This window comes from Oxyura jamaicensis, chromosome 3 (genome assembly GCF_011077185.1).
Source record: "Oxyura jamaicensis isolate SHBP4307 breed ruddy duck chromosome 3, BPBGC_Ojam_1.0, whole genome shotgun sequence".
NCBI lineage: Eukaryota > Metazoa > Chordata > Aves > Anseriformes > Anatidae > Oxyura > Oxyura jamaicensis.
In genome coordinates, this window is record NC_048895.1 from 81,605,250 (window position 1) to 81,628,174 (window position 22,925).

Genomic DNA, 22,925 nt, shown 5'->3' on the forward strand with positions numbered 1-22,925 from the left:
CTCATAGTGCTGGCACAGTAAGGAGAGACAGAAAGGAGCTGCCTGGGCATAGTTAATGCCAGCAACCAGCAGAGCATCTTTTAGAAGCTAAAGTGATCTGGATATACATTATATAGCAAATACTTAGGCAGCATGCATACATTATGTAGACGTACAGCTCTAGATATACAAACAACATACACATACAAATACAACATACATACCAACTTGGGATATTCTATGACTCTATACAAAAAGATATATGTCATGCAGTATATAAGTATATAACATACATAATACCTTGCATATAATACAGCATTAAGTATTCATTGTATTATGCCAATCAGTGTAATGAGATCTCTGCATCCTGACATCAATATAAAATTTCTTCTTTGTCTACAGCATTGCTCTTGTTATCTTGTGTTCTTTTCTTGTGTGAGATTGAGAATACTAAATCAGATGCAAAAACTTACAAACACTTATTATACATTGCCCTCAAATCAATGTCACTCCCTTTCTCTACCAACTGTGACAAAGATGGTGAAGGGCCTGGAGGGAAAAACATATGAGGAGTGACTGAGGTCACTGGGCCTGTTCAGCCTGGAGAAGAGGAGGCTGAGGGGAGACCTCATCACAGTCTACAACTTCCTTGTGAGAGGGAGTGGAGAGGCGGGTGACCTTTCTCCATAAACACCAGTGGTAGGACCCACAGGAACGGGGTTAAGCTGAGGCAGAGGAAGTTTAGACTAGACATCAGGAGGAGGTTCTTCACCAAGAGGGTGGTCGCACACTGGAACAGGCTCCCCAGTGAAGCTGTCACTGCACCAAGCCTGTGTGAATTTAAGAAGAGATTGGACTGTGCACTAAGTCACATGGTCTAAACTTTTGGGTAGACCTGTGCGGTGCCAGGAGTTGGACTTGATGATCCTTATGGGTCCCATCCGACTTGGGATGTTCTATGATTCTATGACATTTGTTTTTCTTTCAGACTCCTTTTAATTCCTAGAACAATGTTCTATAGCAAGGCAGTCTCTGCAGGGTTCCATGGAAATGCTCAAAGCACTTTGCAAAACCAAGAGCTACATCTCTTCTCTTGGATTTGTCAGCTGACTATGCAGCTTCACATACAAAAACTGACCAGTCACATAGCATGGTGAGGCATTGATATAAATTAATATGCAGCTTAGCGCATATCATGTTTCATGTCGAATTACAGAATCACAGAATCACAGAATCACCTAGGTTGGAAGGGATCTCCAAGATCACCGAGTCCAACCTCTGACCTAAGACTAACAAGTCCTCCACTAAACCATATCCCTAAGCTCTACATCTAAACGTCTTTCAAAGACCTCCAGGGATGGTGACTCAACCACTTCCCTGGGCAGCCTATTCCAGTGCCTAACAACCCTTTCAGTAAAGAAGTTCTTCATAATATCCAACCTAAACCTCCCCTGGTGCAACTTTAGCTCATTCCCCCTCGTCCTGTCACCAGGCACGTGGGAGAATAGACCGACTCCCACCTTGCTACAGCCTCCTTTTAGGTACCTGTAGAGTGCAATAAGGTTGCCCCCAAGCCTCCTCTTCTCCAGGCTAAACAACCCCAGCTCCCTCAGCTGATCCTCATGAGTCTTGTTCTCCAGACCCTTCACCAGCTTTGGACATGCTCCAGAGCCTCGATATCTTTCTTGTAGTGAGGGGCCCAAAACTGAACACAGTACTCGAGGTGTGGCCTCACCAGAGCTGAGTACAGGTCGACAATCACTTCCCTAGCCCTGCAGGCCACACTGTTTCTGATCCAAGCCAGATTGCTGTTGGCCGCCTTAGCCACCTGAGCACACTGCTGGCTCGTATTCAGCCGGCTATCAACCAATACTCCCAGGTCCTTCTCTGCCAGGCAGCTTTCCAGCCACTCATCTCCCAGCCTGTAGTGCCGCTTGGGGTTGCTGTGCAGCGGCAAAGGAGCCCCTCCAGTTACCAGTCCCACAGCGCCTTGCCCAAGAGCAGGGAGCACAGCCCTTCCACAGCACAACTTCCCGATTTTCTCTAAACAACCCTAGATTTCTCATGCGCGTTCCCAGTGTCTGTGGACAATTTCCACCTTCCCAGGTGATAAGTTGTCCCTCATTTTCTTCTGTTGTCCTTATCAATGGTAGAACACAAAAAGCAATGTAACTTTCCAAGACTAGTTTTGGAGAATTAGAAAGCAGGTGTTCTTTATTAACAGCGCTGGGCATGGGGGGGACAATTCTGCCGAACACATACACCTAAGCAAGACAAGGAGTACTTATTTCTGGTACGGAAATATACATATTCATGCAATTCACAAGAAAGGGCAGGATTTATGTTAATGGTTTCTCAGACCTAATTATCATATTGTCCCTCCTACTATCACAGGCACAGTAACCTCTGGTGGTCACACTTCGGGGGCTTTCTGATGAAGGCTCACAGTTTTCTTCATCTTGTGCTTCTCGCCTTTGCGTTTTGGACAGGCTCAGTCATTGTTTAACTGCAGTTTTGATCTTTTATAAACTAGGCTAACTTAACTGTTTAAGTTCTACTATGGGCACCGTGTTCCTTCCTTAGCCTGGATTTTGTGGACAGAGCTGAGTCTTATCACACAAGGCCGATACAACAATTGAGCAATTTCAGCAATCCCTTCAGGTTATTGTTACATATTTTGTGTTTTATACTCATTGTTTCTGTGTGTTCAATGCTCAGGTGTACAGCTGCACATCAAGGACATCCCTGGCTCCCAGGAGCAATTCCCAGACTGACTTCCTGGCCTGGACCCCAGCCTGGCAGACATTGCTCCTGTCAGCGTGGAGCAGCCATCGCACGTCAGGATTTTCTCACAACGGTCAGCTGAACTGTGTCAGTGCTGCCATCAGGGGCACCCCAAGACCCTTGTGATGCCACCACAGAGTCATTGTCACCCTACGACCTCACAAAAGGTGGCTGGCCATAAGTGCCCTGAGCGTCGTGCCTGCGTCCAGTCCAGCTGTTGGTACTCGACGGAGCTCGAGGGTCCGTTGCTGGAAGGAGAGAGGTGGAGGTGTTGCGGAAGCACACGCGAAGCCCTTCTTGTTGCACACAAGCTATCGAGGTCCTTCGGTAATGTTATCAAATATATATATACATCTATGTACCTCATCTGTCCTAAGCGTAGTCTTGTGAAGTATGACCTATCATCAGCATATTTGCCATTTTAATAGCAATGTTTGTAATCCATACTAAGAGTATTTACTGCTACAGTAGTATAGACAACTTGGTTGAACCTAGGAAGCTAATGCGTATTTGCTGATAGAATGTTTTCTTCCTGGTTCCATCTGTAGTAGTTCTGCTGGTGGCACGCGAGACATCGACATCCAGCCAGCGAGACGTGAGGTGCTGAGTTCCTGCCGCCAACCTGCTGGTGGGGTGCTGAGGACAGCAGGCTGCTGATAACCACCTGGCACCAGGGCAGCCTCCCACAGGTGAAGATCATCTCTACACCAGGGCAGCTGCAGTCACCATGAACCGGTCACAGCAGCAGCAGCCAGAGGAGGCCCCCGCGGATGAGATATGCGCCGTCTGCCTGGGCCAGATGTCCAATGCAGCTCGTGTGGCGCCCTGCAGGCACTCCTTCTGCCTGGAGTGCATCCAGCCCTGGGCTGCAGAAAGAAACACCTGCCCGCTGTGCCGCGGGCCCATCATTGCAATCGTGCGCCTGGCCCGAAGACCCCGCAGAAGGATGCATCGCAACGTGGGGCTGGGGCGGCAGCAGCAGCAGCAGCGGCAGCAGAGGAGCCCCTCCAGCTATCGCTCCCGCAGCGTCTCGCCCAGGCGCAGGGAGCGCAGCCCCTCCATGGGACGACAGCTCACCCGAAGCTTTTCGTGGCACTCGGGGCAGGAGGGGCGCAGACTGCCACGGTCCCCGCAGGATGACAACATTGGGGACACATCCTGGCTGAGAAGGGCCCAGCAGGAGCTACCGGGGTCCGGCGACCATGCAGGCCGCCAGGCCGGGCCCCAAGGCTGATCAGGACCTCCCCTGGGGTCGGGCTGGGGGTGGCAGCCACAATTACCCCAGGAATAAATGGACTTTTCCACCCTGCAAAGCCTCTGTCTGCACTTAATTCCTGCATCGGTCAGCAGGGGGTGGGCTGAATGCAGCCCTCTCCTAAAGGAGAAGACTATTCTATTCTGTTCCACCTATCTTATTCTGTTCTATGAAAAAGGGAGAGAAAAAGATTCTAAAATTCTTTCTTAGTTGTCCTGATTCAATGAACTAAGATGAATAAAACCCAGTAAAAATTGATTTGCTTTCCCCAAACAACAGGCCTTATGTGATTGTTATGGATGGCTGATCTTTCTGAGGTACCCAACGCAGTGACCGATACTGTCCATAATTGACAGAGGATTATCAGCTCTTGTTAAATTCCTGCCAATTTTCCTGTAATTTCCTGTCAAAGGGAAGAGACTGCAGCAGTAATTCCCTGAAGAATATACAAGTGATAGTCAGCCTTTTCAACTTGCAATGCAGTCATCCGTCAGTCAGCCAGCACAAACACACTTCCAAACCTGCCACAGCACTTTGCCTCCCTCCCATAAGGCAGCAGATCCTATTTGGAACTGGGGTTGTCTGCCATGAAGGAGGGGATGTATGGGCCTTATCAACAGCTGTCCCTGATAGCTGTCCTCCTGTTACAGTAGAAATAAATAGAAATGGGAAATAAATAATTACAGATAACGAATAATTGAATTAAATAATTACAGCAATTTGTCATAAACAGTCAGATTTATGATCTCTATACAATATATTTCAAACATTGTTACTTTCTCTGACTTCCTCTTCATATCTAAGCGTTGCCAAACGGATGAATGAGCATTTATGGGGAAAAAAAAGCATTATGGGAGGCTTTCTAACATTTTAAATTGATTTCTTGTGTTGTAATAGTCACTATTGACCATTCCTGGGGCAACGATTTCCTCGTGCTGGCAGAGCTAGCCTTCTACAGAGTAGCCATCCTCTTCAATATGGTTCATTAACGGAGCTAAAAGTCAACTTTTATGTTCATCATTTCAGAAACATCCGTACTTGTAAATCACTTGCTATTTCAGAGGAAAAGATCATGCCTGGAAATGAAATGAGCACCTTGACCCATAAGAATCTGTCACTACTCCATTCTGTTTCAGGTGAAATGTGCATTTTTAAACAGATTTCTTTGGAGAAACAACCAATATATATATAAAAAAAATCAGTTAGGCTCAATATTTTTCTGCAAAGTTACATTACAGGTACTTTATCTGCTTTTAATCTTTTTACACCATACTTCACTGTCTGCTTTATAGTGTAGTCAGGTATAAGCTTATATATCTGGCAGGTCATAAAATAAAAAGAAGTGTCATGAAGATAAAATGCAGTTCAAGAGACCACAGCAGACGCTCACATGCATTTAATGCCAGCACACAACCACTCCCAGGAGTTCTTACTTCAGTTCTTGACACACTTCTACTCCCACATATTTTCCCCCAAAGTGCTGTCAAGCAATGTGCTGCATTAGAGGATGCTGATCCTTCTTTTCCTTGTTTTCAGCATCCCAGATTGAAAATGCTGTAAGAGAAATCAGACATCTTGGCCAAAGGGAAAATTTTTTAAGAAATTGGTGATCAAGTTCATAATGAACAAGAGAAATAGTTTGTTCACTCCTCCTTTCTCATTTATCTTTTTGCAGCTAGAAAAGAGGCCATTTATTGTTATGCCAAAAGGAAAAGTAGGGCTGGAAGCTGAGAGATGAGAGGATTCGTGGAGAGCTCTGTGGTACACGGTGGACAAGGATGAGAGGGGTTTTAGAGGGTTGGGAGTACCAACAATGTGAGTAGGAATGGGCTGGAGCCCTTGTGCTCTTGAGGGGGAAGGCAGCACCGCCAAGAAGGGAAAAATGGGGGAATTTAATTGAACAGTAAGCAAGGGTTCTGCAGTGTGGGGCTAGGAGTGCCAGTGAGGCTGGGGTAAAAAGTGTAGGGGAAGATCACAGCACGATTCAGGACATAGACTCATACACACAACTCCGTAGTCTCCCTTTCGAGGTTGCCAGGCCCTCCTCCTCCCTTCCAGCTCATTATTCCCCCGCCTCACATTTTCTTTTTCATAGTGGAAGCAGAGATGAAAACAGACTGCACAAGGAGGGGATCGCTAAGTGGAAAATAAAGTGCACCACGAAAGTGTGATGGAAGAACACCTTGTGGAAAGAATGTTAAGAGGTTAAAAGTGCAGTTAAAATTTTGTTTCCCCATGGAAAAGTTTTGGACTACACCAGATAACTCCCTCTGTGTGAAGAAATGAGATATATTTCACCCAAAATTTTAGCATTTAAACTGAGGTTATTAGCACAGTGGATTTAACAATATTAGGGTTTTCTATGTTTATATTTCCTTGACAAAGATGTGATTGCTTGTGTTTCTGATCTGTATTTTAAAATGTTCAGGAAATTGTATTTCACAAGCCTAGACTTTCATTCAGTGTGCTGGACCCTTTAAAAAGTTGTCAAAACCTTTCTGTGTGATCAAGTGAGACTTTGATCCCAAGAGCTGCGGTCCTTAGGTGAGTTAAAATACATTAATTTTTATATAATGGGCTAGAGTGTGTACAGCATTTAAAGCATAACACATCAGACAGAAAGGAGTGAGTGGGTAAGGGACATTTTTGTCAATGGAGTGAAGGCATTAAAAATATGCAAGAGTTGGTAAGCTAAACAATGTTAAATTTCTGTCCTTTTTGTAGTTTTTCACAATGAATTTGCTCTACAAGATGAAAGAAGTAGTCTCTGCTTCCACAAGAGAATGCCCTTGGAATTCCCCCAAAATTAGCCTGTAGTGCCCCAGTTTTAGTGCAACGCTGGTTACCATAAAAGCAAGTGAGGATTGTTTTACCTCACTGAGATCAAGGATGAGAGTCATTTTTTCTTCATGCATTTTATTTTGGAGAAAGGATCAAACCAAGACTATATTTGTTACATATTGCCTGTAAGTGCATGGTCTATAAATGCTTATAAAGGGATAGCATTTCTTCTGTTTTCAAAGTGAGTATTCTGCATTGTTCAACCAATAACTTCCTTTTACAAATGCTGGAAGTCATTTAAAAGTGAGGTGGGAGTGCCCTCTTGTGTTTACAGTAGAGTGCTCTTAATGGTCGTCCCATTCAAAAATCACAGTGTGGAAAATTTACGCAAACTGAAACCGAGTAACTGCAGACCCCCGTCTGTGGGAGCTCCAAGTGGTGAGGCAGCAGAAGAGGGATGCATTGAGCTGGACCTGCAGACTCCTGGGAGAAGAGACGTGTAATTTCTTAGCCTGCTGCTGCCTACAACCATTCTTGTAGGCTGGATAAGGTCTTCTAATGCGTAGACACTGCTAATATTAAATGTATTCATTAAGCTAAAGTGATCTTGTTTGACATCTTACATGTAAGAGATAAGCCCTACAATCAAGCTGTGCCAAACTCCCACTGCGTCTGGAAACTACTTAAATATGCCAATAAACTGCAAGATCTTAAAGAGAAATTAAGCAAATCAATCAACATTTCCTTCAGCAAGATCCACTCCTATCTTCACATCTTACTTACGTGGGGTAAGTGCATACTTGAGAAACCCAAATATGTCTCATTCTTCAGGAGAAAGAAACGTGAAGGAAATGTGACAAAACAGTTGTTATAAATGCTGTGTTGGTACAATGAACTAGCATCACTTCAAATAGATTACAGAATCACAGACCTGATACTTAAGATAGCATAAAACAGCACTGATGAGCTTCCTTCTTCAACATTGCTTATAAAGTTTCTGCCTCATTCTTGTAACATAGAGCGCCATCATCAAAGGATATTTTTAGTTCTAGTGATACAACTTCCAGCACACTGTGATATCTTCTGAAGCTATCTTTGCTTTTCCACTGCTTTAGAGGAACAAGGGATTGCTCCACAGTTCCTACTGAATTCAGCAGAATGGCTGTATCCCACCAAGCCCATGGCTCAGGAACTGTTGTACTACCCGGCTCTTTAGCCAATAGGTCAATAAAAGCTGCTGCCGGACTCTTTTCCACGTGGGCACAAGGTCAGGAATTGCCAGATGGGCTAAGAACCTAAGAACCCCCACAGCTAGAAGCGGCTACATCAAGACAGGACCACTTAAGGCTCTTAGAAGAAGACCTTGGATTTTATCTCCCATGGATGGTCTAGGAGGACATGGAGATGAATATGACTAGACAGGTAGCCACTTCTGGTACCGTGTCCACGTACTGTGGTGCAGAGTCCTTGACAGGAAAGGAACTTCATTACCTGACATTACCTGGCAAGCTGAATGGCATTTCTCAACAAGCCTGTATGCAAACAGCCCTTTGCATCCTGGAAACAGCTTTGGTGCAGGACAACCTGCACTAGCTAGGGCCACACAATAATCCTGTGAAACATGCCAGCTCCTGCGGGAATATTCAGATGACCTATAGCAAGAATTATTGGTTTGCACTATGCATGCAGCTACCATTGTCACAGACCAGCCTCTCCACCTACCCACCTGGCATCCTGACCTCCCTACCATGGGCACTGGGCTGCTCACCTCTCCCAACACCTGGCAGTGGCCAAACCTTTTTATATCTTGCACAATACCCCCGGCTTCCACACAAGTCCTTATACACGGTGCTGCTCCAGATGAGATTAATTGCCACCTGCTCTTCCTGGGTGACCCGCACCCAGATCTGATCATTGACCACTCTGAAAACTCCCCCTGAGCTGTTTGTTGAGAAGGAACAGGGACCATCAGCAGGTCTGTCTTCCAGTTCTTGAGTCCCAAGAAGGCATAGTTTGGAGATCCCAAAGGATGCTGGTGGGAGCATCCTCTGAGCCTCTGGCTGCAGTTGCAGACTGAGAGGTTCTGGGAGGATCACACCCATAGCACGCCCCTCGAGCTTCACACCACGTCTTCTCTGCTTGGCCCTGTGGCTAGAAACATTGCACACTGATTACCTCTGGAGGAGCAAATGCTTCTTGTCACATTAACTGCGTAAATAAATCTCCTCTGCCTATTAGCTGTGTATTCTGTAGCCAAGAAAAAAAAAAAAAAAAAAAAAAAAAAAAAAAAAAAAAAACATGTTCTCTGAGCTGACAAGGAGTGGCAGCCTTGTCCCATACTTAGTCTGCAGAGCATGTGTAAAACTGAGGGCCAGAAAGAGGATGGCCTGCCTTTATTCTACTGCTGAGGGGCAAGAGAGAGCAGGGAACACCTGAAATGCCCAGGACTTTCCTCCTGTTGCCCAGAGAGACTGGGTGACCTCCTCTGAGCCCCAGGGAGTATCCAGCAGAGCACAGCCAGGCTAAGAAGGTTAGAGAGTAGCAGTGCTTTCAGCAGGAGGCCGCTTTTTGAGTACTTTCAGCAAAATAGAAGGATGCAGCCCCATCAGTGTCAGGAGCCCAGCTACCAGCTCCAGTCACAAGGGAGTCCTGACAGTAGGGAACTGCAGTGCTGTGAGTTCCCTGATAGGACATCAGCAATCCATTAGTTTACCTTTTCTTCAGGTTTACAAATGATCTACAAAATTCTAAGGGCTGATTTGTTGTTTTGTTTGGTTTTAAGGAATATTGTCACTGTTGGCGAACTATGCAACCTCCCACCTCCAACAACCGGACAGACCAATCTTACAAACCCTAGGGAAGAATATCACAATTTTCTTGAAGCAGGGCCAGCCATAAGCTATGCCGGTCAGAATATCTACTGACCTTATAATTTAAATGCTTTAAGATACATATGATTTATTTCTTACAGTACAAGAGCAAACAATAAAGTAGAATACAGTAGAAGAACTGACTTCTTAAACTCCAAGCATTTATTTTAATCCTTACATTTAACCACAGTTGAATAGGCGCTACCCTGAGTTTTGGAGGCATGGAAGGTGAGGTTTCACATCATATTTAAAGCTGCCTATGTATTAGCTGCTATCAAGGGAGATCATTCTGCTCAAATCTTCCCCTGCCAAGGGTGTGTGCTCCCACCACTTCCCTTCTGTTAAATCTAGTGGTTAGACGGTCACAGTATGAGTCAGTACAGGTGGCTGAGGTGTTAGAAAACTAAAGCTGGAAAAAAAAAAATAAAAAAAGTTTTCTATTATAACAAGTAGTTGCTTGTAGCAGCATGATGATTATCCTGTAGCTGTGACAGGGAAGGAGGGAAAAACAAGGTCGACTCTTTCAGCAGCAGCCTATAAGGTCTACTCATCTGTAAAATTAAAACACACCTATAAGAAGTGCTTCTTGATGTCTCCCTGTACGTGAAGAACTGAGTCATTAAGTGCAAAATACACTCACAAAGCCAGCCAATGTGCTACCCCGTCCTGGAGAGCTTGCTATTTTTAAGAGCAAGACAACATGGAAACATAATTTTACCATAAAAAAAAAAAAAAAAAAAAAAAAAGATCTGAGGAATACCTGTGTGTACATAAGTTTCATACAAGGAAAGATTTACATACTATCATAAGTGAAGCCTTAACACAAAATTAAATGTACTAAAATTAGCACATTAGCATTGCAGGTAATGCTGTTAATTTTTTGCACTTGATTTAGAATATCCTGAGTTGGAAGGGACCCACAAGGACCACTGAGTCAGCTCCACACAGGACCACCCAAAAATCAGACCATGTGTCTGAGAGCACTGTCCAAACACTTCTTGAACGCCTGCAGGCTCAGCGCTATGCCCACTGCCCTGGGGAGCCTGTCCCAGTGCCCGACCACCCTCTGTGTGCAGAACCTTTCCCTAACACCCATCCTGACCCTTTCCCATCACAGCTTTACATTTCCTACATCTTTACTATTTTTTTAAATTGCATTTGTGTTTTAATATACACGCTATGAGTAAAGTAATATGTATGCACATTTTACTTTGTTACTTTATCAGATGAAACATGCCAGATGATTAAAGAAGTTTCCAAGAAATTTCCACTTCAAAGAGAGTGCCTATTTCTTACCCAGAAATCTGTACTTATCATATCCAGATTCAATTCCAGATGCTGGAATGCAGTTTTACAACCTTTACTTTGCTGCAATAGTTCACAAGATACTTAGTTTGAGAAACAGCAAGTTGAATATGTGTTGTTTTTTCTGAGTTTGTACACCGTCATTATAGGATATTTTAATTGTAAGCAAGACTTTGAAAGGTGGCAAACTTAAAAACAGTTTTGATTAGGAAAAAATAATAATAAAAAAAATCAAATAGCTCAGCAGGCTTGTCTTCTCAGAGGAAGCTTCTTGCTAAGGAACAGGAAGATATATTTACTGTTTAAAAGTAAGCTTGACTCTCAATTTGTCAAGACTGTAGGATAAAAAAGAATTTTTCCCCGTATTGACTGTTAATGAATGAAGTGACTGCAAATATTAATTAATAGTTAGGCCCTAGATCTATGGGAAGAATATTAGATAGCAGGTTGCTTTCCCCTCTTCTTTCTGCAATATTTCCACTTCAGTGCTTTCCTCTCATCTATTGTCTCATCTCTCAAGGGGGACCAGAAACCAACAAGATAAGCAGCAGCAGCTACACAGCAGTTAAATGAGGCACATTATCTTTTAGTAATATGCAGTTTATGCAGAATTACATGAAGACAGATTTGAACAGTGAGAGAAAGATGACGTTCCCAAGCAGTAACAAAGACTCAGACTAAAATTTCCCTAAAGTATTTTTGGGCATAATGAAATGTTTTTGTAGCTCAAGATAATGAACACTTCTGTTAAACAACAAAGTAGTTACAATCATTATTCCTGGAGACAGCACATAGTCTTACCTTGGCAAACAGAGAAAAAATGGCTACTTAAAATTATTAGTATTAATTAGTCTGGCTCTCTTAATGCACCAACTTTATTGCTTCTTTTAAGTAACTACCTGTGTAGAGGGGTTTGTTGTTGTATAAATCTTAGTTATGCTTTCCTGTTAATTTTAGCCACATATAAACTGATTAGATTATGACAATAAAACAAATGTGTCTGTATGAGCAATCCTTGTACATTTAGAATCTTTTTATCTTTTTATATCTTTTTATATTTAGGATCTTTTTAGAATCTTTGCAGAAGCAACAAAAAATAGATATCTACCACAGCTGTACTCAAATCCAGAAAGGGGAGCTGCCTAAAAATGGAGCTGCTTGTTAAAAACAAAACTAAGAGGCACATCTATGAACATTAGATCCTCATAAGTGATATGAGGACAAACTGAGAACGCTATCTTGAATGCAGAAAATCACCAGTAAGAGAGACATGAAAAAGGCTGAAAGGAAGCCCACATAAATACATGCCAGTATAAAGGCCTAACAAAACTACAAGGCCTAACAAAACTAAATATCCCTTTTCAAATTCAGGAGGCACAGAAAGGCTGTTCAGAGAATATTAGGCCAGGCAATTGCATCATTTGTTTGCTTGTTTGTTTGTTTCTGTGTTCAGTATTGAAGATCTGGGGGAGTTTCTCACACCCCATCACTTAGGAGGCATTCACCACAGAAGTCGCTTCAAATTTTTAGAAGACATTGCAGTTTCAACAGGATCCGACGGCATTGTAGAGGAACCCAGATGACACATTAGAACTGCTCATTGTGGTGTGTCCCCTCACCTAAAATTGCTTCATTACTAAAGATCCCGCAGCTATGACGGACAGCTCTGTGGAAGTGTCAGCTCCATTCATGGTAATAGCCAAAAAACCTGAAACCCCAAGCTTACTAACTGCTAGGGAACAAGGAATAAAGTAGAGATCATCATCATGGCACTGGGTAACCTCACATTGTGCCTGCTTCTTGAATGCACTTTGGGACCACCATCTCAAAAAGAAATAAGAAATTTAGAAAAGAGCAACGAGAATAAGGTCGAAGGTAGGAACTGATTCATGTATAAGGAATGATAAAGCAAATGAGCTTTCCTCAGCCTGGAGAAGAGTGTGTGTTCTTGTGTGTTTGTGCGTGTGTGGTGTGGGGGGGTGTTCTTGTGATGTTTTATAAAATCACTAATAAAAGAGGATGGTGGCTGCAGAGGTATAAATTTCCCAGGGCTTCTTCTAAAACTGTGCCATCAGCTAACAGGCTGCAGGTACAGAGCAAACTACAGGAGGTACATTTTCCCGGAACACTACTAAGCTGTGGTACTCCTTGCCATTGATATTGTGGATGCTAAAATTTTATAAAATTTTATAAAAGGGAAGCCTTGACAAGTTTATGGATGGTAAATTAACTGAGGATCGTTAGATTCGCATGCACACAAATAAAATAACTCCCCTCTAGGAGGTGCCTGGGTTTCATTTTCCTAGAAGCTGGGCAAACATTCAGGGTAGGAGCCCTACGTGCTTGTTCTGTCCCTATTCCCCTCCCTAGGTATTTACTCTTGGCTACATTCAGGGACAGGATACTGAGGGGGGTGGACCCATGGCCTGACCCTGTACAGCTGTTCTCATGTCTTTATGATCTCAGCTATCATGCTTGACTTTCTGTGACAGTAAGGTGACTAAAAAATCAAAGAGAGATAGTTGAGAAGTTTAAATAAACAATTCTGCTCTCAGTAAAATACTAAAAAGGGGCCAGAATCAAAAGCCAAATGAATTGTTTCACAACTCATGCATTTTATGATGCATGACTTGAAATAAGGCAAAGTCAGCTCAGGATTTCACAATGAGTACTGTCTGTTCTGAGAAGAAATTAAAGCTGCACACAATAGACTTCCTGCTGGGAAGGTGAGAGGGGAGGGGAAATCAGTATCTCAAAGGATGCACTGGTAGCAACCTCAAACTAAACCAAGAGACATGAGTCATCAAAGCTGCAATGCCATTGGAGAAAATCCAGGAAGACAGATTGAAAATGGGAACAGGAGGGAAGTTGGGGGAGGAAGAAATAAAGAGAAAGAACAAGAAGAAAAAGAAATCATTTAAAGTAAGAATAAGATAACTTGGAGAGAGCTACCTGGGGCTGAAAAGCCCTAGCAGTAACCTAAACACCAGCCTGTCAGGCAGGCATAAATTTGTGTAAGCCTCAAAGAGGCAAACCATTATGCCACCAGTATCTTACAACCAGCACTCCCTTCTTCCAGTGCAAAAAGGCACTATGCAAAAAGGCACAGGTGTGCGGTGAGCTAAAACTAGGAAGCGTTTCATCTAAAAATGATGCCTTGATGGCAACCACACTTATGGCTTAGACTAGCCTTTGAACCTCTGAGTAGTCTGGGGATCAGGTGCTGCTCTACAGCTTGCACAATTATCCAGAAATCTGGGATATAGCTAAAAGGTGTACAAGCCTGATGGGGGGAGAAGAAAAGCTGCAAAGAAGGAACGTTATTTTAAAATATAATCTGGAATTATTTGGTTTTCTTTTCTTTTGGTTAACTTTTTTTTTTTTTTTTCCAACCTTGTAATTATTGCCTAACTCCCTAACTCCAATAAACTGTACTTCACTTGATCCACAAACTTGTCCAGTGTTAGACTTAGGTGAGAAATATGAGAAATATGACACGTATTTCTTTGGGGATAAAAAGTTTGCAAAAAAAAAAAAGTGTATTCAGTATTCAGGCACTGCTGGTAAACCTATATCCTAAAATCTAACAGAGATGAAGAGTTTCTTCTGCCAAATTACAGAAGCTAGTGTGGGGTAGCATTGCAAGATACACGGTTCCCTTCAGAAAATGCATTCCCATGTTTCTTCTGCAAAACTCACAATACAGAGCAGTATCCTACAGCCCTGGACAGGCCCTCTGTCATCTCATTATTTATAGAGTATTCTCATTATCAAACTAAAATAGCACTTATTCGTGTTTTATGCAATTTATTTAGCACTTATACATGTTTTATGCAACATACTTCAGGCTTAAATTATGAATCTATTTTTCCCCTGAAAAGAAATTCTATTCCTCAATAGAATAATATATGTAAAATCTCTCCACAAAGCGCTGTAGAGAAGATGTAGCTATTTAGCACTTACAAAGGGGCTGGTAAAGAGCCGCCTTCATTCTTTAAAGATAATCCAGTCGGGATTAACTGCTGTGATTATTTTGCTTATCTTTAACCCTGATGTCACTAAGGGAAGGTGTTTTAACACTTTCAGTGCCATGTGGCAAACATCTCTAGGTGATCCTGCTCTGCAGGGGGGTTGGATTAGATGATCTTCAGAGGTCACTTCCAACCTTGGCCATTCTGTGATTTTTCAGGCCTTCTGAGCAGCCCACGTGTATAAATACGATGGCATAAATTGCTTGCCTGTGCACCAGTTCAGCTGCTGAGTCTACCTGAAGCATTAGCAACTCTTCCCTGATGCTTACAGCTCCACAAGTAGGAGGCACTCAGAGGAGAAGGCGGTGTGTAGGTCTTTTTCCTCATGTCTCAGTTTCCAGGAGAAAAGGTGGAAGGCCAGCTGCAGCATAGGGTCTGCCGCTTGGGTCACTCTGCCTGCAGTCAAGAGGGGGATTTTAGGTGAAATGGGTCAAGGAGAGAGAAAATGATTGTCATCTGCTGTGGGCTGCAAAAGAAAACGTGTTTCATTTTTGTCAACCAGTTAGTCTCCCTAATAGTATTCATCTTAATAATTTTAAGAGTAAAATTGACAGGTATTTTACCACTTTAAAAATCACTTTTCCAGATGTCCCTTACCAGCTTCCAGTAGTTAGACCCTCCTATTGAGAGTTCACCTGTACTTGTGGACTACCAATTTTTGTTGTGTTCCTGACAACTTGTTGCCAAAATACCAAACAACCTTTTGAGCTTTTCTCCCCCGTCCTTGTTTTTTCCTAATTTACTCTGCTAAGGTAATTGATATATAAATCTTCTCAATAAAAAGATGGAAAAAAAAGGAAAGTTATTTACAAACAATTATGGAGAATACCCTAAATATTACTGGCACGTGGGATGTGGTTTCAGAACCGTTGTAACACCACTTAGGCTGCCATTTTTGCCCACCGTAGCCCAGATATTTGCTGCCAGTCCTCTCACGAGCATGGCCACAGCAGCAGAGGAGGCTGACTCGGCTGAACACGAACCATTTTCTGTCAGAGATGTAACTGCACGACTTCCAGTGGCTCAAATTGCATCGGGATTGGGGCAGGCCCACTCTTAGTTTCGCTATGGAGGAGCATCCTTGGCCTCTGGAGGGAAAACCGCACACAGCAGCGGCAGTCATGCCAGAAAGCCTCCCGTGGGCTGTGGGCAGGAGGAGGCTGTTCGGCCCCGATGAGCTGGAATGCTCCGCGTGGGTAGAGCAGGGCATGCCATTTCCAAAAAGGGAGAGGGTGTGCGTGCGGTAAGGTTTCAGAGATCTAATTAGAGACGAAGGAAGGCTGAAGCCGCTGGGCAGAGCTGTAGAACAGAAAGTGAACTAGTCGAAGTCCTAGGAAACGCTAACAGAACAGACCAAAGAGTTCAGCGAACAGTATTTATCGTGAGTACAAGTGTCGGAGCTGTACTGTTTCTGCCCTCATTAGCATTCACACAAAACCCGTGAGAGCACCTGGCTGCACCTCCAGCCCCGCAGCAACCCCCCCCCCCCCCCCCCCCCAGCGCCCCATCCCGCCACGGGAAGCCTTGGGCCTGAGGCGGGGCAACGGCCGCCAGCCCCGCCGCGCGCGCGCGCACGCGTCGGGCGGGTATCGCGCGTCCCCGCGCCGTCCCCGCGCAGCCCCGCCCCTCCTCCGGCCGCGGGGAGGGGGCGTGGCCAGCCTCGTTCCCGCCCCGCCGCCCGCCTATAAAAGAGGCGCGCGCCGCCTGCGCCCGCTCTTTTCCTGCGGAGCGGCGGAGGTGGGCGGTAAGGGGCGTGCGGGTGGGGCGGGGATGGTGGCTGCGTTTGCCCGTTCGTGCTCGGTTCTCCCGGGGGATTGCTCCGCCGTGGGGCGGCGGCCGGCAGCGAGGCCTGCTACGAGGCGCCAGGCCGCCGCGGGGTGTAGCGCTGCGCCGCGGGCTGGGGGGGAGGGGGGGGCGGACTACAGGTCCCGGAATGCCCCGCGCGGTCGCGGGGAGGGAGGCGGGAGCGCGGAGGAGCGAGCTGCGTGCAGCGGGTGGCGCGAGGCATGCCGGGACTTGTAGTCCGCGTGTGCGGCGGGGGCCATCTTGCCGTGGGGCCGGCGGGGCTGTGCGTGTGGTGTGGAGCCGGAGGGGCGGCTGCCTCCTACCGCTAGAGAGAGCCGGCCTGGGAACGCTCTGGGAACGTTAACCCTCCGGTCGGTGCCCTGCGTCTGGTGTGGGCCCTGCAGAGGCTGGTGGGCAAGGGCTGCGCCACGCAGATTGCTGGGGGTGCGAGCAGCCCCTTCCTGGGGCGACGCAGCTGTTACAACCAGCAGTTCTAACGCTGGTAAACGAAATCGGCATAAATGCAACAATGGGAGAGAGGTATTTTAATAAGGGTTAGGGCTTGCTTAAGGTAATGGCCCTAGATTGCCATAGGGCTGGAGCTCGCTTTTGGGTCGTGCCAGTATTTGCTGCAGAGGGCTCAGCATCAGCGAGTTGCCTTATAACAAGTTGCAGAAATAATTACTGTAAAATTCATGGATACTGCCATAAATCCTTAATGGTTTTTTTAATGCAAGCAATCAGATCACTTTAATGTCTTAACTATTGATGCTTGCTGTTCTTTTTAGGTAATGAGAAGAAAATAAAAGGGCTTTACTGAAACCCATAATTTTTTTATGGCATAAGGTGATAACAAAAGGCTAAGTTTTACAGCAGGATGACTAGATAAGTTCCTTATGACTTCGGCAACGTTCTGTTTGGTTCTTGTAACCCCCTGATCAGTTAAGCAATGTGACAATGGAAACTTAGCCAAACTACAAGTAAATGTCCTCAAGCAGTTTACGGCCAATTAAGGACAAGCAGGGTTCCCAATGTATCAGTATGCTTTTGTTCATTAGTGTGCATCTGAGGAGAAATCCCCCATGCACCTGGTGCTGCAATAATGCTGGCTTCTGAACTTGTTCCTGCTGGGGTCTATTGTTTCCAAGTTCGGTGACAAAGGCGCCTTTTTCCTTCTTGGAATGCCAACATAATTGAGCAGTAGTCCTTCTGGAAGAGCAGGCGATGCAGTGAAAAGCAGCTAGGCTTGTAGGCTGTTATCTGCGAGCAGAGATTAGGAGGTGGTTGTGTTCATGTAAAAAGCTGTCGGCTTCATTCATTCTGTGTTGAATTAGTTTGTCTAGTGATAGCCCTAGTCAGACACTATTAGATTACTGAACAGTAAAGTTCTTGTGTCTTTACAAGCCGTTAGTAAGCCTTGATTATTGGGTGCAATAATATACTTAGCTTGAGGGTTTTATGGCTTAAATTGTTTTGGTGATATGAAACAAAACAAAGTTTGGTAATCTCTTGCATTTATTTCATCTACACAGCGTAGTAATAAAACTTTTAGATAGAAGCTACATGTTTTGAGGGTTATATATGACAAAACACGTTTTACTTTATCTTGTTTCTTTTGCTGTGTGAGTTAATAATTTAAATACTTGATAGGTAGTTAAAATTGAATTACCCGATTAAAGATTGGAATTGTTGTTTAGGCATAAAGGATTGAAATCTTGAACTAACAAATTTGTATTAATCTTTTCTGTGGAAGATTTTAATAGTAGATGCAGTTACTTTTACAATATAAAAAAATACAAAACCCCTTTAAGAAGGGATTTCAAGCAGATGTAACTTGTCATTCCCTTTTTACTAAAAAAAAAAGGCTGTTTCCTGCTGGTTTCTTAAAAAAAAAAAAAACACTCCAAACTAAGACTGAATTGTTTAACATTTCATTACTTCTGAGAGTTTCTAGGTCTCAAGATGTGTATGATTTAATGGCCTGGTACTAAGTATTTGCTTATTTAAAGTTTTACTTTTTTTTTAGGTATGAAGTGGAAGTTTACAAGGATGACCAATATGTTGTACAGAAGCAGTAAGGTAATGGATTAATTTTGTTGCTTTAGAAGTAACCTTATTTCTTCTGCTGATCAAAATAATAAATGCTTAAATTTCTTACTGTTATTCCCTGTTTTTTGTTTGAAAGTACAGAATTTGTAAAGGGTAAGAGGTGGTACTTTGTATGACTGTCAAGTGGGACAAAATGGAAAAATGGTTTAAACAGAGTAATACGTGTGTTCTTGTGCTAGTGCTTAGGTCAGGTGTTCTTGGCATCATTTCATTTGTTGTATCAGTTGAATAAGCTTGAAGACCTAAATGATAAATCAGTTGGTTAACTTGTGCTAAACTGTACTGATTACAGTGGAGGTGCATGTTAGCTGTCTAGCATTGGGCATGCTTTGGAGCTAATGTGAATCCACATGCATGGCCATATTTGAATGCAGTTAGTGATGTTATGACCCTGCAAAGTGGACAAGTAGAATAGTTCAGTTGGGAGGAACCTACAAAGATCATAGTTCAACCACTGAAGTATTGCATTGTGAATAAGTGTAGCATAGACAAATGCATTGAAACAGAAGTTTAAATAATTTGTTTCTTTGGGCACTAATAGTTGCAGAAAGGGTCCAAAATCAATTTAGGCCAACTTCTAGCATGTAAAGAATCTCCAAGGGTTTTAAAGACTGTTATAGTCTAATGCTGACTTCGTACGAAAAAGGAAATTCTTGGTGCTTGTTTATCACTTCTGACTTAGTAAACTTCTGTAAGAAGCTTAAGTATGCTGTAAGAGATGTTTTCTGCTTAAATTAATTTCTGCATAATTTCAATTCTAGCCCTTCATGGAAGCACAATCAGAACTAGAAGAATACATAGTACACACAAGTGGATTATCTTGAAAGCTATCTTTTGAATAATTTGCAGGGATACATTAATATGGTAAGTGGCGTAACAACATAAATGTGATCAAATTAGTAGGGTTGTTAGCTTTAGAACTAGATCATTGCTGTATTTCAGGCATGTTATTTGACATGACTTGTTTTGAAATGTGTAGACTGGGAAGGCAGGTGAATAGTTTGTCATTTCAAACGGTTCTTGAATGAGCTGCTAAAATGTCTGAATATGCATACTAAATTTGACAAATCACCTCAAAGTGACTTATTTGTCAGTGTGGACTTAATTGGAAAACTTATATAAGTGTTTAGGTGAAAAAGTGTTACACTTGGAGATTACTTGCTATTCTGACTTACTGGAAATGCAAAGAAATAATATCAGGGTCTGTATTCAGTTTAACTTCTCTGACTCAAATGTACAACTAGAGTCTGTCTGGTAAGTGAAAGCTCTGGGAGGAAGGTGTTCCCCAAGACTAAAACTTGGTCATTCCTAATGGGTTGTATTAAATTGCTGAATGAATGTGTTGTAACTGATTGTTTTATTCCTTTCTAGAATGATTTATGAGCAATTTTGAATAATGGGAAAATTCATTGTGATAGATTTGTTGGTGACAGCAGGATTTCCTGGTACAGTGGATAGAGGTAATGTTTATTGCTGACCTGCCAGAACTGTGTTAATTGTAATGTATTCCCTCTTAAAGCTCTAAGTATTCCCTTTTCAGTGCATCTGCATATGAAAGACAAAGCTTATTTTGTGGGATATATAAATGTATTATTTGTGTTGTGGCTCTGATATTAGAGAACTATTCTAATTATAAAAGTGGTGGATTGTGATGAAACTGCCAAACCTGATTTGTTGATGAAAAACTTCATACGGATCTGGCTTCTGAGATGAAACCACTTTTCTTTCAAGAAGTTATTTGATCTCCCAGTTAGTGTTACTTATATGCTTGCTTGCACATACAAGCTAGATGTTGTGAATAAGGACTTTAGTGTATTATTAAAACTCAGCTCATGTCCATCTTGCTGTGGGCATGTGCTGTTGCCCAGCAAATAGAAGCACCTTGGAAGAGCTGAGAGGGATGTTTTAAATCCATGTTTTTTCAGCAGTATTAGAGCTGATAAAAAACATTAGCCAGGTTTTTAAAAGGGCTCTAAGAACTAAACTAATTCAGAAAGACTAGTCTAAACTTGTACTTGGAACAGGGAAGAAATATGTAGATGAACACTTAAGGTGCCTCAAATGTATTGGTAGCTGTTCCCTTAAGTTTCATTCTTGCCTAGGTATCCAAACTTAATCCCTTTCAATGAGAAGCACTTAAATTGCACTTAAAAACTGAACTTGTGGATCTTTTTACAAAGTTAAAAATTAATTTTGATGACAGGTTCTAATCTTGCTATCTCACTATGCATCCATAATTTTATTCCCTAAAAAAACGTATTGAAAGATCTTGCCTAACTACCAACAGCTTGCTTTGAACAGCATTTGTTTTGTTAAAGATCAGGCTTTGTCCTGGTGTGTGAAGTCAAAACGTGGGAGTGAAACTTCTTGTGCTGTAATGCTATGTGTAAAATGAATTGTTTAGACAGGCAGCATTACAAGTAGGAAGTGGAATTGCTGTGACAGGGCTGATCTAGAGAAGTTGGAAGTAGCAAGCCTTATTATTAAAACTAGTGGTGCAGTTTCTCTCTTTGAGGAGATGCTAGAAGGCTGCTGCTTGAAGGTATGAATTCCAATTAATGGCATGATTAAATTAAAAAGGTTGTTCTGTTGGAGTGATGCCTAAAACTATTGGTATGTCTGATCAGTGAAGAACCTATCCTGAACCTGATTGCTTGATGAAAAGCATCTGATTTGAGATTAGACTGCTGTTGATTCCAGAACAGGTGAATTACTGAAGATGATAGACTTCATGGTTCTTACCTTAAACTTAGCAAGTTTGGTTGTAATGAACACTTCCAGATTGTTTTATGGAACTTGTGGAGTACTAATTCTAATCCAGTACATGTTTAATAATGCAGTTTGGTCTGTGAGATTCTAGATAGTAAGTTGTTTGAAATGATGGAAGAAATCTCTAAACTAATATATTTCTCCTTTCAGGCAGAAAAGTTGCCCAAACTGTATGAACAAATGTTTCTAGTTTGTTCAGGTATGTAATTGAAAAGCTTCAAGAATTTTATTAGTAGGTCTGAAGTAATTCTGTGTTTACAGGTTGGGAACTGTTAGTACTATGACAGCTGCTAATATACTTATTACGATAACTGTTACAGTAGGTCAATATATTTGGTTATTCTGTACATGTACTGATTTTAAGGCCACTTGTTCCCCAAGGAACCTAGTGCCAGTAGCTGTGCCTAACCATATATAACCTTTAAATCAACATGAAAAGTTCTAAATGCTTACTTTATTTAAATATGTCAAAAGACTAAGAATTTCTGATTTTTGTATTGCAATCAGAAAAGCTATAGAAGTACGTCTTTTATTAGATTTACATTTGCCATACTGCTTCTGCATCTCATCTGTGATGATCCTATCCCGAACCTGAATTCCTTGTTGAAAACCCTAATCCGGATCCGGCATCTGAGATGAGACCAAAAGACTTAATTGAAACTTTCTAAGTATTGCTTCAATGGGGTTTTAGGTGCTTTTGCAAAAAAAAAAAGTATACAAAATGTGTGCTTACTTGCAAGTTGAATTTTCTCCCTCAAATGAACCATTTTATTTAGACCATGTTTTCCTTTTTCCAGTGATGAGTTGGAACATTTTTGTCAGTGCTGCCTGATAAATGTGGATGATCTGTAACTGGAAGAAAGTGTAATGTCTGAAGAGCTTTTCTCGCCTGGAGTGGGACCATGCTTTTTAAAACCCCTCTGAAACAGTTGTTGCAGTTGTTTAGCAGATACTGTTTTCAAAAACAGCATGTGAAACAAAATCACTGTCTGCGTATTTAAAAAACACTTTTCCCTAAACAGCAAGCTGCCCACTGTAGGAAGGATAATACTAATATTAGGGCAGTTAGTGATCTTACACAAAAAAGAAACCCTGACTTTATTGACCCCTTCAAAATATAAGGGCTAAACAGTCTGATTCTTGAAGATGGTGTCATCTGGGAGATAGATGAGGTGGTGGTGTGGAAGCATAAACTTGAAACACTTGTAAGGAGGGAATTTTAAGTGTCATGAGGTAAGCTGTGGTTACAGAAAAGGC

The 22,925-nt window shown here is 42.7% G+C and overlaps 3 non-coding genes across 3 annotated transcripts; all 3 read left to right on the forward strand.

Annotated features, from left to right (window-relative positions):
- Window positions 1-20,543: 20,543 nt before the first annotated feature.
- On the forward strand, window positions 20,544-20,610 carry LOC118165373. The gene has a single exon (XR_004750019.1). It is a non-coding gene; the product is annotated as a small nucleolar RNA SNORD50 (small nucleolar RNA).
- Window positions 20,611-21,520: 910 nt separating this feature from the next.
- On the forward strand, window positions 21,521-21,594 carry LOC118165374. Its single transcript, XR_004750020.1, has one exon. It is a non-coding gene; the product is annotated as a small nucleolar RNA SNORD50 (small nucleolar RNA).
- Window positions 21,595-22,234: 640 nt separating this feature from the next.
- On the forward strand, window positions 22,235-22,305 carry LOC118165386. The gene has a single exon (XR_004750031.1). It is a non-coding gene; the product is annotated as a small nucleolar RNA SNORD50 (small nucleolar RNA).
- Window positions 22,306-22,925: the final 620 nt, after the last annotated feature.